This window comes from Aedes albopictus, chromosome 3 (genome assembly GCF_035046485.1).
Source record: "Aedes albopictus strain Foshan chromosome 3, AalbF5, whole genome shotgun sequence".
NCBI lineage: Eukaryota > Metazoa > Arthropoda > Insecta > Diptera > Culicidae > Aedes > Aedes albopictus.
This window is the reverse complement of record NC_085138.1, coordinates 258,002,906-258,017,142: the sequence shown is the minus strand read 5'-3', so window position 1 is coordinate 258,017,142 and position 14,237 is coordinate 258,002,906. Positions and strand designations below refer to the sequence as shown.

Sequence of the window (14,237 nt, the reverse complement as noted above, 5' to 3'; positions counted from 1 at the left end):
AATCTCTTATTAAACTATAGTTAGACGCCTTTAACGACGGTTAGCAACGGATAAATGTGGATTTTTCCGGTTAGCAAAGAAAGTGTCGTTCCCTCTGCTGATCGCTATTGAATAAAAGAAGACAAAATTTACACGCAGAAAAAAGCATGGTAAAATCAAAAATATTTCAGGTAAACTCAAATAAATTGTCAATTTGTTCTGGCAACAAAAATAAAACTGTTTGGAGCAAATCGAACGTCACATTTGAAGCAAATTCAATCCATTTTTGAAATAAACATGCATCTTCTGACAGGTTATGTTAGAAACAAATGTAAAATTTTTTGTTTTTTTTTTGTGGCAGTTCGGCCCTACGGAAATACATATTTGTTTTCCAATTAAATTTACAAAGTCATTTCCTTCTCTAGGAAAACCCATTTCCCGCGTGGCACTTTCAATGCCAGCATCACGTAGATAACATACGCTCCCGAAATCAATGGGATTTCGTGGAAACTTGCCTTTTTTTGCAAGAGGAAATCTTGTTTGGTGCTGCAGCTGGAACTTGAGTGTTTTGTTTATGTTCTCGACGGCGGAACGGGGGGCTCTTCAATGGGAATTGTAAAAATCAATATGTAATTGAGTTAGTTTTAAAAATTAATATTTTAGTTTTAAAAATTTTATCAGTTTACCGAATAAACATGAATATTTTTGTTTCAAACGAACGAAATTTGTCTCCGTGTATGATTGAAATATAAGTACCTAAAGAGTCAATAATTATTTCAGTAGCAAAACTTACTTCACGGAGACAAATTTCGTTCGTTTGAAACAAAAATATTCATGTTTATTCGGTAAATTGATAAAATGTTTAAAACTAAAATTTTAATTTTTAAAACTAACTCAATTACACATTTATTGCGACGATACCCATTGAGGAGCCCCCCATTCCGCGCTCGAGATCATAAACAAAACTCACAAGTTCCAGCTGCAACATCAAACAAAATTTCCTCCTGCAAAAAAGGCAAGGTTCACCGAAAGTCTTCACGAAATCCCGTTCTTGTCTGGAGCGTATGTTATCTAATAGATATATACATGATGTTGGCATTGGCAGTACAACACCGGAGGTGGATTTTTCCAGCGAAGGAAATTACTTTATAAGTTCAATGGGAAAACAAATATTTCCGTAGGGCCGACCTGCACAAAAAAAAAAAACAAAAATATTTACATTTATTTCTAACATAATCTGTCAGAAGATGCATTTTTGTTTCAAACATGGATTTCATTAGCTTCAAATGTGACGTTCGATTTGCTCCAAACAGTTTTATTTTTATTGCCAGAACAAATTGACAATTTATTTGAATTTGCCTCAAATATTTTTGATTTTAAAATAGATTTTTCTGCGTGTTAAAGAACAGTCTATAATAATTATTAAAGAAGGAAAAAATCCTAAACAAAAAATCATACTAAATTGCCATTAAATACCTGAGGATTGCGGACTGAAATTTGACAGCACACGCAGAAAAAAGCATGGTAAAATCAAAAATATTTCAGGTAAACTCAAATAAATTGTCAATTTGTTCTGGCAACAAAAATAAAACTGTTTGGAGCAAATCGAACGTCACATTTGAAGCAAATTCAATCCATTTTTGAAATAAACATGCATCTTCTGACAGGTTATGTTAGAAACAAATGTAAAATTTTTTGTTTTTTTTTTGTGGCAGTTCGGCCCTACGGAAATACATATTTGTTTTCCAATTAAATTTACAAAGTCATTTCCTTCTCTAGGAAAACCCATTTCCCGCGTGGCACTTTCAATGCCAGCATCACGTAGATAACATACGCTCCCGAAATCAATGGGATTTCGTGGAAACTTGCCTTTTTTTGCAAGAGGAAATCTTGTTTGGTGCTGCAGCTGGAACTTGAGTGTTTTGTTTATGTTCTCGACGGCGGAACGGGGGGCTCTTCAATGGGAATTGTAAAAATCAATATGTAATTGAGTTAGTTTTAAAAATTAATATTTTAGTTTTAAAAATTTTATCAGTTTACCGAATAAACATGAATATTTTTGTTTCAAACGAACGAAATTTGTCTCCGTGTACATAATTATATGAGCCTACTACAGGCTGTTCTATCGTGTATCGTGGGCCCGTATGAAGTTGATTATCAATATTAACTTCTTTTCTTGATCAGCCTGTGTAGTGTCGGTAGCGATTGTCTCAATTGGCTAAGAATAACACTACGGACCGCCTGTTCCGGTGGTAAGAATCCACCAACAGGTGACCCCAAATTCATGGTGTGATGCGGCTTCATGCTTACCGTGCCTAGGAATGAATGGCTAGGGGGGGGGGGGGGGGGGGTCCACTGAAAACCTAACCGCAAACGGAGCCTGTGTTAATTAGTTTAAATTTTCACCTATATGGTTTCGCATTATGCGATTTACACAGTGTATTCTGTGTATCCTCGCCTTTGGCGTATTTCAATCGATACCGATCTGGTTTTGTTGCTGCTGTTCTTTGTTGTGCTGTTGTTGCGAAGAGTTTAATATTGCCTAGTTTGGGTAGTGGCTACGGTTAGGATAGCTCAGATCAATCTTCAGCATGAAAGAACAGCAACAATCAATCTTTGCAGACTTATGCAAAATGGTACAGCCCAAGTGGCCTTGGTCCAAGAACCTACCTTTCCGTAAGGGGAATTTCTATCTAGGAAACCTTGTGAACCCGGTGTTTGCTACTTTCAATAAACATGAAATGGCAAACTCGCGTGTCGTGCCTCGAGCCTGTCAACAACGCAATAGTTGCTACACTCATCTCTGAACTAACCACCAGAGATGTATGTGCTATCACAATTGATGTATCTATTGGAAACCTCAACAGGAAATACGTCTATTGTTCGGATTATTTACCGCATGATGAACCATCCCCTACGGATGCTTTCAAACAAGTTATCACATACTGTACTTCAAAAGGCCTTCCGCTAATTGTTGGCAGTAATGCTAATGCTCACCATATCATCTGGGGCAGCTCAGACATTAACTTGAGAGGCTCCAGTTCGATGGAGTACTTAAGTAGTACAGCTCTTGCACTACTTAACATAGGCAACCGCCCAACCTTCATGGTATCTGCTAGAGAGGAAGGAGGATTGAGTGGGCACTTAATAGCTTTGCTCCTTTCAAATCTCCTGGGGCAGATGGGATTTATCTTATGTTGCTTCAGAAGGGATTTGAACATTTTAAACATGTTTTGAAAAAAATACTTGTTTGCAGTTTTGCTACAGGGTATATTCCCAAATCCTGTGAAGTTTATTCCGAAAGTGGGTCGTGCGTCGTATGAAGCAGCAAAGAGTTTCAGACCTATCAGTTTGACCTCTTTTCTTCTGAAATGCTTAGAACGCATTGTGGATCATCACATCCGTGATGTTCATCTGGCCAACGTGCCTCTTCATGTGAACCAACATGCCTACCAAACTGGTAAGTCCGCTGTGACTCTTTTACACAAGGTTGTTTACGATAACGAGAAAGCATTCGCTCAAAAGCAATCTTGTTTGGGTGTTTTCTTAGATATCGTGGGTGCCTTTGACAATGTGCCTTTCGATGCCATATTGGAAGCCGCACGGAGTCATGGTATATCTCCAATGGTTTCCAATTGGATTCATCAAATGCTCAAAAACCGATATCTCCTCTCGACCTTGCGTCTAGCAGGGATTAGGAAATTGAGTGTTTGTGGATGCCCCCAAAGACTCCCCCTTGTCACCGCTTTTGTGGAATCTCGAAGCAGATACGCTATTGAGGCAACTAGCATTGTTAGTTATGTGTATCACCACCCTTTTCGACCTGATGCAAAGCGCCCTTCAGGTAGTTGAGGGTTGGTGTCGCCAATATGGCCTTTCGGTTAATCCGAGTAAAACATTTATTGTTCTTTTTTACGGAAAGGTGAAACCATAATGGCGTTCGACCTTTGCGTCTCTTTGATTCTGAAATCGATGTGACTGAACAGGTGAAGTACGTTGGAGTCATTCTTGATTCCAAGCTTTCTTGGATACCTCACATTGAGATCAGAATCAAGAAAGCTTGTATGGCCTTCGGGCAGTGCCGACGAACCTTTGGTACAACTTGGGGTCTAAAATCCAAGTATAAGAAATGGATCTACACAACTGTTGTTCGGCCAATATTGGCCTATGGATGTCTTGTGTGGTGGTAAAAGGGCGAAATGAGAACGATCCAATCAAAGTTAGGCCATCTGCAAAGGATGTGCTTAATGGCGATGTCTGTAGCGTTCTCTTTAACTCCCACGGCAGCGCTCGAAGTTCTCTTTGACGTTGCTCCACTACACATTCATCTCGAACAAGAAGCACTTTCTTGCACCAACCGTCTACGGGTACTCGGTCCACTAGATGAAACTCCTGTGAATCGCACATCAACACACACCTCGTTGTTTCCACTTTTGGTGAATTGGAACAAAATTGTCCTTGCTCCTAAGGATCTTACAATTGCTTGTAATTTTCCATATAGGACATTTTCCACGAAATTCACCCGGAATTTGCCCGGGAAGAGTGGACATCTGGATATCTGGGGAGAAGTATTTCAGACGGCATCGTTTGCTACACTGATGGCTCCCTTCTCGAAGGTCGAGCAGGTGCTGGTGTTTATTCTCGTGAGCCAGGGCTGCATCAGTCTTATTCACTTGGTAGACACTGCACCGTTTTTCAGGCTGAAATCTTTACACCTATGTGCGGAGTGCAATCAGCACTTCAGCAGCACGTAATGGGCAAAGTAATATACTTCTGTTCAGATAGCCAGGCTGCTATTAAAGCACTTGCTTCGACCAAATCCAGGTGGGAGATAGTTATCAATTGGCGAACTCAAATCGAAGAGCTGAATTCTGCAAACGATGTTCACCTTGTATGGATACCTGGCCATTCATCCATCACTGGAAATGAATTGGCTCATGAGTTAGCTCGCACTAGAGCATCACATGACTTCATTGGCCCTGAACCAGATATTCCAATATCGAAGTGTTGAGTAAAGCTTCAGATTCACATTTAGTTAACATCAAATTCATGATAATACTGAATCAACAATTTGCCGCCATAATACTCGATTTGCAGCTGCAGTTTTCCAACCTCGGTTACGCCCAACACTCGCCAGATCACGCTCCACCTGGTCCGCCCATCGTGCTCTCTGCGCTCCACGCCTTCTTGTGCCAACCGGATCCGTTGCAAACACCAGCTTTGCAGGGTTGTTGTCCGGCATTCTTGCAACATGCCCTGCCCACCGTATCCTTCCGGCTTTGGCCACTTTCTGGATGCTGGGTTCGCCGTGAAGTGCAGCGAGCTCGTGGTTCATCCTTCTTCGCCACACACCGTTCTGCTGCACGCCGCCGAAGATCTTCCTTAGCACCCGTCGCTCGAAAACTCCGAGTGCTTGCAGGTCTTCCTCGAGCATCGTCCATGTCTCGTGCCCGTAGAGAACCACCGGTCTTATTAACGTCTTGTACATGGTGCATTTGGTGCGGGGGTGAATCTTTTTTGACCGCAGATTCTTCTGGAGCCCATAGTAGGCACGACTTCCACAGGCGCCTTCGTATTTCGCGGCTCACGTTATTGTCAGCCGTTAGCAAGGAACCGAGGTAGACGAATTCTTCTACCACCTCGAAAGTATCCCCGTCTATCGTAACATTGCTGCCAAGGCTTGTCCTGTCTCGCTCAGTCCCACCTACCAGCATGTACTTTGTCTTAGCCGCATTCACCATTAGTCTGACCTTTGCTGCTTCACGTTTCAGGCGGGTGTACAGTTCTGCCACCGTTCCAAATGTTCTAGCAATAATATCCATGCCATCCGCAAAACAGACAAATTTGCCGGATTTCGTGAAGATCGTACCCCGGCTGTTGAGCCCGGCTCGTCGCATAACACCTTCCAGGGCGATGTTGAATAGTAGGCAGGAATCACCTTGTCGTAGTTCCAGTCGAGATTCGAATGAATTGGATAGTTCACCCGAAATTTTTACGCTGTTCTGCACACCGTCCATCGTTGCTCTTATCAGTCTGGTAAGCTTCCCGGGAAAGCTGTTCTCGTCCATGATTTTCCATAGCTCTGTGCGGTCGATACTGTTGTATGCCGCTTTGAAGTCGATGAACAGGTGGTGCGTTGGGACCTGATATTCACGGCATTTCTGGAGGATTTGCCGTACGGTGAAGATCTGGTCCGTTGTCGACCGGCCGTCGATGAAACCGGCTTGGTAACTTCCCACGAACTTATTTACTTTAGGTGAAAGACGACGGAAGATGATCTGGGATAGCACTTTGTAGGCGGCATTCAAAATGGTGATCGCTCGAAAGTTCTCACACACTAACTTGTCGCCTTTCTTGTGGATGGGACAGATTATCCCATCCTTCCACTCCTCCGGTAGCTGTTCGGTTTCCCAGATCTTGACTACTAATTGGTGCAGACAGGTGGCCAACTTTTCCGGGCCCATCTTGATGAGTTCTGCTGCGAAACCGTCCTTACCAGCCGCTTTGCTGTTTTTGAGCTGGTGGATGGCATCCTTAACTTCCCTCAGCGTGGGAGTTGGTTCGTTCCCGTCCTCTGCTGCACCAACATAGTCATTTCCTCCGCTGCCTGGGTCCTCCGTGCCTACATTCTCTTCGCCATTCAGGTGCTCGTCGAAGTGCTGCTTCCACCTTTCGATCACCTCACGTTTGTCCGTCAGGAGGCTCCCGTCCTTATTCCTGCAGATTTCGGCTTGCAGCACGTAGCCTTTGCGGGATGCGTTGAGCTTCTGGTAGAACTTACGTGTTTCTTGTGAACGGCACAGCAGTTGCATTTCCTCGCACTCCGCTTCTTCCAGGCAGCGCTTTTTCTTCCGGAAGAGACGGGTCTGCTGCTTCCGCTTCTGTCTGTATCGCTCCACATTCTGTCGGGTTCCATGCTGCAGCATTACCACCCGCGCTGCATCCTTCTCCTCCAGAACCGCTCTGCACTCCTCGTCGAACCAATCGTTTCGTCGACTCCGTTCTACGTACCCGATAGTGCTCTCGGCTGCGTTGTTAATGGCTGCTTTGACTGTACTCCAGCAGTCCTCTAGAGGGCCACATCGAGCACACCCTCGTCCGGCAACGCTGCCTCGAGATTCTGCGCGTATGCGGTGGCAACATCCGGTTGCTTCAGTCGCTCTAGATCGTACCGGGGCGGCCGCCGGTATTGTACATTGTTAATAACGGAGAGTTTTGGGCACAGTTTAACCATCACCAGGTAGTGATCAGAGTCGATATTAGCGCCACGATAGGTCCTGACGTCGATAATGTCGGAGATGTGCCGTCCATCAATCAGAACGTGGTCGATTTGCGATTCCGTTTGTTGTGGTGATCTCCAGGTGTAACGATACGGGAGGCTGTGCTGGAAGAAGGTGCTACGAATGGCCATGTTCTTGGAGGCGGCGAAATCGATGAGGCCTAGGCCATTTTCGTTCGTCAGCTGGTGGGCGCTGAACTTTCCAATCGTCGTCGGTCTGAATTCCTCCTCCTGGCCTACCTGAGCGTTTAGATCCCCTATGATGATCTTAACGTCGTGGTTTAGGCAGCGGTCGTACTCGCGTTCGTGCTGCGCCTAAAATGCGTCTTTGTCATCATCACTGCTTCCGGAGTGTGGGCTGTGCACGTTTATTATGCTGAAGTTGAAGAATCGGCCCTTGATCCTCAACCTGCACATTCTATCGTTGATCGGCCACCAACCGATCACGCGCCTCTGCATGTCGCCCATCACTATAAAAGCTATTCCCAGCTCACGTGTGTTGCCGCAACTCTGGTATATGGTATGATTACCTCTAAACGTTCGCACCATAGATCCTGTCCAACACACCTCCTGCAGCTCTACGATTCCGAGCCGGCCTTCTGATACCTTTGTACATGGAAAATGGGAGCAATTTAGTGGGTCATAAATTGAGTCCTGCACTGATCGAAAAGTGAGTGTAAAATTCTGCCAAATATGATGGACATAATTGGCTTCAACGTTGTTGAGATAATTCTATATTCTAAACCTGCACTTGGATGCGAAGTTGAAGCTATTTTCCGTGTAATAAACTTAACTACCGTCGTATCCCGCTGGTTCGACACGTTTTAATACGACACTTTTTAATTCGTACCCCGCTTATTCGACATATGTCGAATTAGATAGTGTTCAAATGTCACAGCGTTGTACACTCTAAATGCAAAACAGTTTGATATTGAGCTTATACTCGCACCCGCAGTAGCTCCTCTTGCAGCCGCTAATTCCGGAAGTTCTGATTTGGTGCTATTCGACACCCAAACCGGCTGGAGACCGACCGGAATGTACTGAGGATGGCAACAGTCGTAGAAAGAACAAGCTTTTTATTCGCATCGCCGCAATATCTGTTGAAATTATGTTTCATAACAACTTTGGAAATCAAAACAAAAACAAAAATAGAGTTGCCAAATTTCAATGAGCATGGTGGTGTAGGGTGATCAGTTTGTCGAATTAAAAGTTTACCCCGGTTATTCGACAACAGTGGGTGTCGTATTAGCGGGGTAATACGGTACTTTTTTCGAAATGGGTAGTATAAGCATAACAAACCAAGCGTCTCCATTAGTTTATCACTCTCCTTGGAAACACACGAAAGATAGCAAAATCGCCGAAATACCTCATTTACAGACAAACGATAAAAAGGGACATTTTTAATTTTACATCGAAGAATCGGAAATAATTTACATCAGCTTACCTGCCGGGAAAGCGCCCTATATGTATATTATTACAGTATTGTGCCCTTTACACTCATCTTGTCATAGATTCTATCCGCTTGCATGCCTACCATATGATCAGTTTTGGGTTAAATGCACTTTAGCCGATTCTAGAAACTTTCTCTTTCATCGTCGGTAGCCATCCAATACCTATAGAAATTCATCTGAAAAGAATTAAACAGTCCAAAATATGCAAGTAACTGAGAGCCATCGTTTTTCTCTCCTCCCGTTTAGGTTTTTTCACTAGCGTGAAAATTCTGAGCAACAGCTGATCCGAGAGAAAAAGAGAGAAAGGGGGAAAGATCGAGGAAAATGCGATATTGGGTTACTGCTTCCCACTTCGCTCTCCTTTGGGGGAAAACTGATTTTCATCAGAACGACGACGGAGATCGCTCAGTCGTTGTCGATTCGTAGCTGGGTGAGATTCGAAAAAAAATCAGTGTCCAACCTTCCAAACCCGGAAGAAAGGTGTCATAACCCTTTTTTTATTGACTGTGTAGGAGTGATTCAAATCAGGTAAAACCTCTTGATTTTATATTTGTCAATTCCATAAGTGGAAAGAAATTCTAATTTCCTGTTTTATTTTAATCGCAGTTCACTTTGGTTCCGTCGCATGGCGACTGCATTGGAAGGCAAAAGGGAATCCACATGGCCTGCTAGGTTGTAGTTGAAATACACCGGTGCACGGCAGCGTGTCACGAGCGGCTCGTATACCTTTAGAGCAGCCATCTTTGTGCGACGATCGCGTGTGAAGAGTGGTGAAAACTGTGATAATCTTACAACGTAGCACGGTGAAGAATTTCACAAATTGCTGTGTTGTCGGCGAAATTTGCAGCAAAACATTCGGAAACGTACGAGAGAATACATTCGAATAAAGACACCGCGGATCGCATTGTGCGAAGGTGGATGCTTTAGCTCGCGAACCTATCCGCTGGTTGAAAAGCAAAACCGTATGAATCAGATGAACGAAATTTCAGTCACATTTACTTCGATTACTTAGAACGGGAAAGGTGAAGTAATTCCTGCGATCAGCAAAGGGAACATCTACTAGAACATCGGTAAGCAGCCAGCCAGTCAGCAGCGCAAAGATCAACTTCACTTACGCCATTTTGGCTAAAAATAGTGAATGGATATTTTTAGTTCAACAACACTCACGGTTCGTACGGGCGCTTGCTTATTGGAGGAGACGCGTGCTCCTCCGTGTGTACCTATAATCTAGTCAGCGGGGAGCGCAAGCAGGCCATGAGTGTGTAAAGAATAAACACATTGCACATTGGGGAAAAACAATCACGACGGTGGAAATAGTTGATAACTTTCTCGTCACGAGACCCAGAAGATCAACAGCTTATTCAAAAGAAAACTTCTTTTAAAATTGAATGGTGATATTGATAAGCAGAAAAATACTTTAGAGTGAATAATGATTCCTGTTTTACCCCATCCCTTCAAAGTGGGGTTTTTATTTATTCCACATAGGATTAATTTGAAATTTGTGACTATTTTGCTCCACTTTTATCATTTAGAACCTGCATAGTATTGTTGTTACATTAACAGGGTGTCTATACGATATTATACGTCACAATAAGTTTCCCTGATTAAAAACCAGGAGGAACTGTGAATAGATGTCTATTCTGGTGGTGTAGTAATGTCTTGGGATTTCCATAAAAATGCTACGGAAAACTAGAAATTACGATAGCATATCAACAATTTTGAATAAAAACAGGTCGTAGGAACCGATTCTCTTGACTATTCTGATGAACACTTCTGAAGATTTTTTTCAAGGATTAGAAATTCACGTAGAGTTTTGTTTAAAAATTTGATTAGAAATCTATCCAGTACTCATTCCAAAATTTTATTGAGTATTTCGTGGTATTTCTCACGAAATTCTATCCATGACTCTTCCTTGAAATCTCTCCGGGATTCATCCTTGGATTTGTACCGCAATTGTCCCTTTAAATTTTTTCACAGTATCTCGCATAATTCTTCGCGAGTTTTACGTCGAATTTATCAGTTTTTTTCTTGTTTCTTTTCTCCAGTTCTCCCAAGTTTCCATCCATAGGTTTTTACATATTTGCTCCCATAAATAGTTCCTTCCGATTTTTACGCGTTTTTTGGGTTTTCTGAGAGTTGTTCCTGGTATTTTTATCAGAGTTTCTCCCAGGATTTCAACAGGAGATGTTCACGGGGCTTCTGCTGAAGTACTCCCGGGATTTTTTTCAGAGGTTTTACCGATATGCTTTCAGGGCTTCTCGCTGGATTCCTCCAAAAGATTCTTCAAAAACTTATGCAAAGTTCTTCAAGAATGTTTCTTAGTTGTTTACCGGGGTAGCATTACAACAGTTTCTTTCGAGTTCAGAGAAAACACGGAGTGGTTTAACGAGGAACGAAATAAAGTTTTTATTGAAAACGTCTTGATTGGTTGGTGGTTGATACAGGAGTGAAGAAAAAAATGGTTGGTGCTATTGAGCTTCCGTAACAACAGGTTGCTAGGTGTCTACCCAAGCGACCTGGGTTAGGCATCGATTACTACGTTTCTCAACACCCCCTCTTAATCGGACGGTCTTGCATGTATCCCAAACACATCTGCCACTTAGTCGAGTCGGCTTCGCTGTCCCATCTTCAATGCCAGGATCATCATCCACTGCGCTAATGCTTCTTGACCATTTTCTGGGGTTGGTGTGCTTAGGCTTACTGCTTCGCTTGGACGATATGCCGAGGTACGGATTGGTATCGGCTGAGCTCCCCCCCTCTGGTTCCATTCCATCGACGGTGATCCTCTGCTTTCTTCCAGGTGAAAAACTGTTTGGATGTTGCCTGATGGCTAATTCCAGTTCGTAGAAACTTCCTTGCAACGGATAAACTGCAACCATTTTTCCTTGGAAATTCATTTCCGCCGATGATCTTTTAAAGGTCACTTCCACACCTGCTGCCGCCATTTTCTTCACGGCGACCAGATTTTCACGTAGATCTGGCACATACAGTACATCGTGTATTACCATCTTAACGCCGTGCCGGTTGACTCCTTCAATCGATCCTTTGTGCCAAGCAATGAGGCGGAGCGACGTGGTCTACGTGATCCTGTATGTCGACGACCTGTTGATAATCGGAGAACGTTTGAAGACAATCGTAGAGTTGAAGAAGAAGCTATTCCATTACTTCCGGATGACCGATTGTGGAGAAGCGAAGCACTTCCTCGGAATGAAGATTACGTACGACAGCAAACAAGGACGAATGGAACTTTCTCAAGAGGCCAGTATTAGAAAGATATTGAAGAAATTTTCCATGGATGATTGAAACCCTACCAGAACTCCAATGAAAAAGGGACTTCAATTAACTCAAGGAACGTTGGAACCAACTGAAGCACCGTATCGCGAATTACTGGGCCCATAACCTCTTGAGTTCAGAGAAAACACGGAGTGGTTTAACGAGGAACGAAATAAAGTTTTTATTGAAAACGTCTTGATTGGTTGGTGGTTGATACAGGAGTGAAGAAAAAAATGGTAGTTGCTATTGAACTTCCGTCCAAGCAACCTGGGTTAGGCATCGATTATTACGTTTCTCAACAGTTTCTCTCTGGGATTTGCGTGATTCTTGCCGAAATTCTTTCAGGGATTTGTTTCAGAGAGTTTTTCCATATTTATTTTGAAGTTTCCTCATGGGATCTCAGCGGTAGTTCCTCCCATGATTATTGATAGATGTTGTCAGAGTTTCTCCATATATTTCCTTGATATTTTATCTCGGGATTACTCCCTGGGATTACTTACAAGGGATTTCATAAGTTATCCCAGAAGACCTTGGGAGCAGACCTGGTTTGATGGTTAAAGCACGTCACTATCACGTCGAGGACCTGGGATCGTATCCCAATCCCGACAAACTCACAAAAATGAGTTCTTCTTTCAATCTACTGGGCAGTAAAGCGTGGGTCTCGAGATAAACTAGCCTAGGGCTAAACACGGATAAAAAGCTACGGGAGCAATTGTCAAAGGAATCCCGAAAAAAAACATCCAGAATCTCAGAACAATTCCCGGTAGGTATCCCGGGAAGAGCTCAGGGAATCATCCCGAGAAAATCTGTAAAAAGTGATCTCAGCAAAACATCCTGTAAACTTCTATGAGGAGCCTGGAAACAACTTTAAAAGAAATCACAGGATCAACACTGGAGGGAATCTTCTGGGAGTTGGGGAGAAGCATCGACAGAAATCTCAGATGAAACCTCAGATATTCCGCGTGAAATTTAAAAAAAATATTGCGGCTTAAACTCCTGTAAAATTCCAGCGAATATTTCTTGAGGAAATTACAAGGGATGGTTCGCATAAAACTGTGAAAAACTCCTTGGAGGGAAGCTCTAGAAGAAATCCCTGAAATAACTCCTGTTGATGGGCCCATAGCCGAGGCGGTAAACGCACGGGTATTCAGCATGACCATGCTGAGGGTGACGGGTTCGATTCCCGGTCGGTCCAGGATCTTTTCGTAAAGGAAATTTCCTTGACTTCCTTGGGCATAGAGTATCTTCGTGCCTGCCACACGATATACGCATGCAAAATGGTCATTGGCAGAGGAAGCTCTTAGTTAATAACTGTGGAAGTGCTCATAGAATACTAAGCTGAGAAGCAGGCTTTGTCTCAATGAGGACGTTACGCCAAGAAGAGAGAGAGAGATCTCCTGTTGAAACTCTGGGAGAAATCCATGGAAGATCTTCTGGGAAACACTAAAAGAAATCGGGGAAGAGGAACCACGAAAGAAACTCTAGTGGAAATTCCGTGATAAGACACTGTCCCTAACTTACGTACGTATACACATTTTGGTCATCCAAGGAACACCCTCTTCTCCTCCGTAGACTTTTGTTCATACAATTTTTTTGGAATTTGTGTGGACCGTAGACTTGGACATGAACCCCCTCCCTTCTAAAACTCACAAACAGAAATTTGAACAGTGCGTAGAATATTTAAGTGGAAGAATGAATTACGAAAATTAAGAAAATTGCTTCTAAAATCGCTAATTCATCACTTTGTTGTTGTTGTTTGTGTTGAAGTTCTGTAGGATCACCGTGAAAAACTTAGGGCCGATTTCTTCACCTCGGCTTAACCGGTAAGCCAGGCTTACTCATATAGTTAAACCTGGTTTAACGCTTAAGCCAGTGTGAAGAAATCGGCCCTTAGGAAGATATCGGTTGGGATTCAGGAATCGTGGAAGATTCTCAAGTAGGAATCTGGAAGAATCTCCAGGGGAAATTTAAAAAGCAATACCAAGAAATTTGGCATGAAAAAATAAGGAAAGAATCTTGTGAGGAATGCTGCAAGGCATTCCATACGGTATTTCTAAAGAAGTTGTAGAAAGAAGCCCTGACGGAATTTATGGACAACTCCTTGTAAAGGAGCTGTTCCTCTTGCATGGTTATTCAGATTCCTTTTTTTCTTTAATTTATACCGTCTTTATGGAATCACAAACTTTCAGTAATAACCTTCAGAATTACCGGGAATTTTTTTCCACAATTGAGGGGGTTAGAAGCAAAGGGGTGTA

At 43.0% G+C, this 14,237-nt stretch overlaps 1 protein-coding gene across 4 annotated transcripts in view; it reads left to right on the top strand.

The window, feature by feature from the left end:
* Positions 1 to 9,082: 9,082 nt before the first annotated feature.
* LOC109424457 (uncharacterized) overlaps positions 9,083 to 14,237 on the top strand; it is a 39,979-nt gene continuing 34,824 nt past the window's right edge. For 2 of the 4 annotated variants that reach the window (XM_029873724.2, XM_029873721.2), the window contains exons 1-2: positions 9,083 to 9,237; positions 9,316 to 9,779. The gene's annotated coding sequence lies outside the window, so the exon portion shown is untranslated. Of the gene's footprint in view, positions 9,238 to 9,315; positions 9,968 to 14,237 lie in introns of those variants that run through there. The other 2 variants (XM_062860372.1, XM_029873723.2) reach the window with 2 other exon arrangements.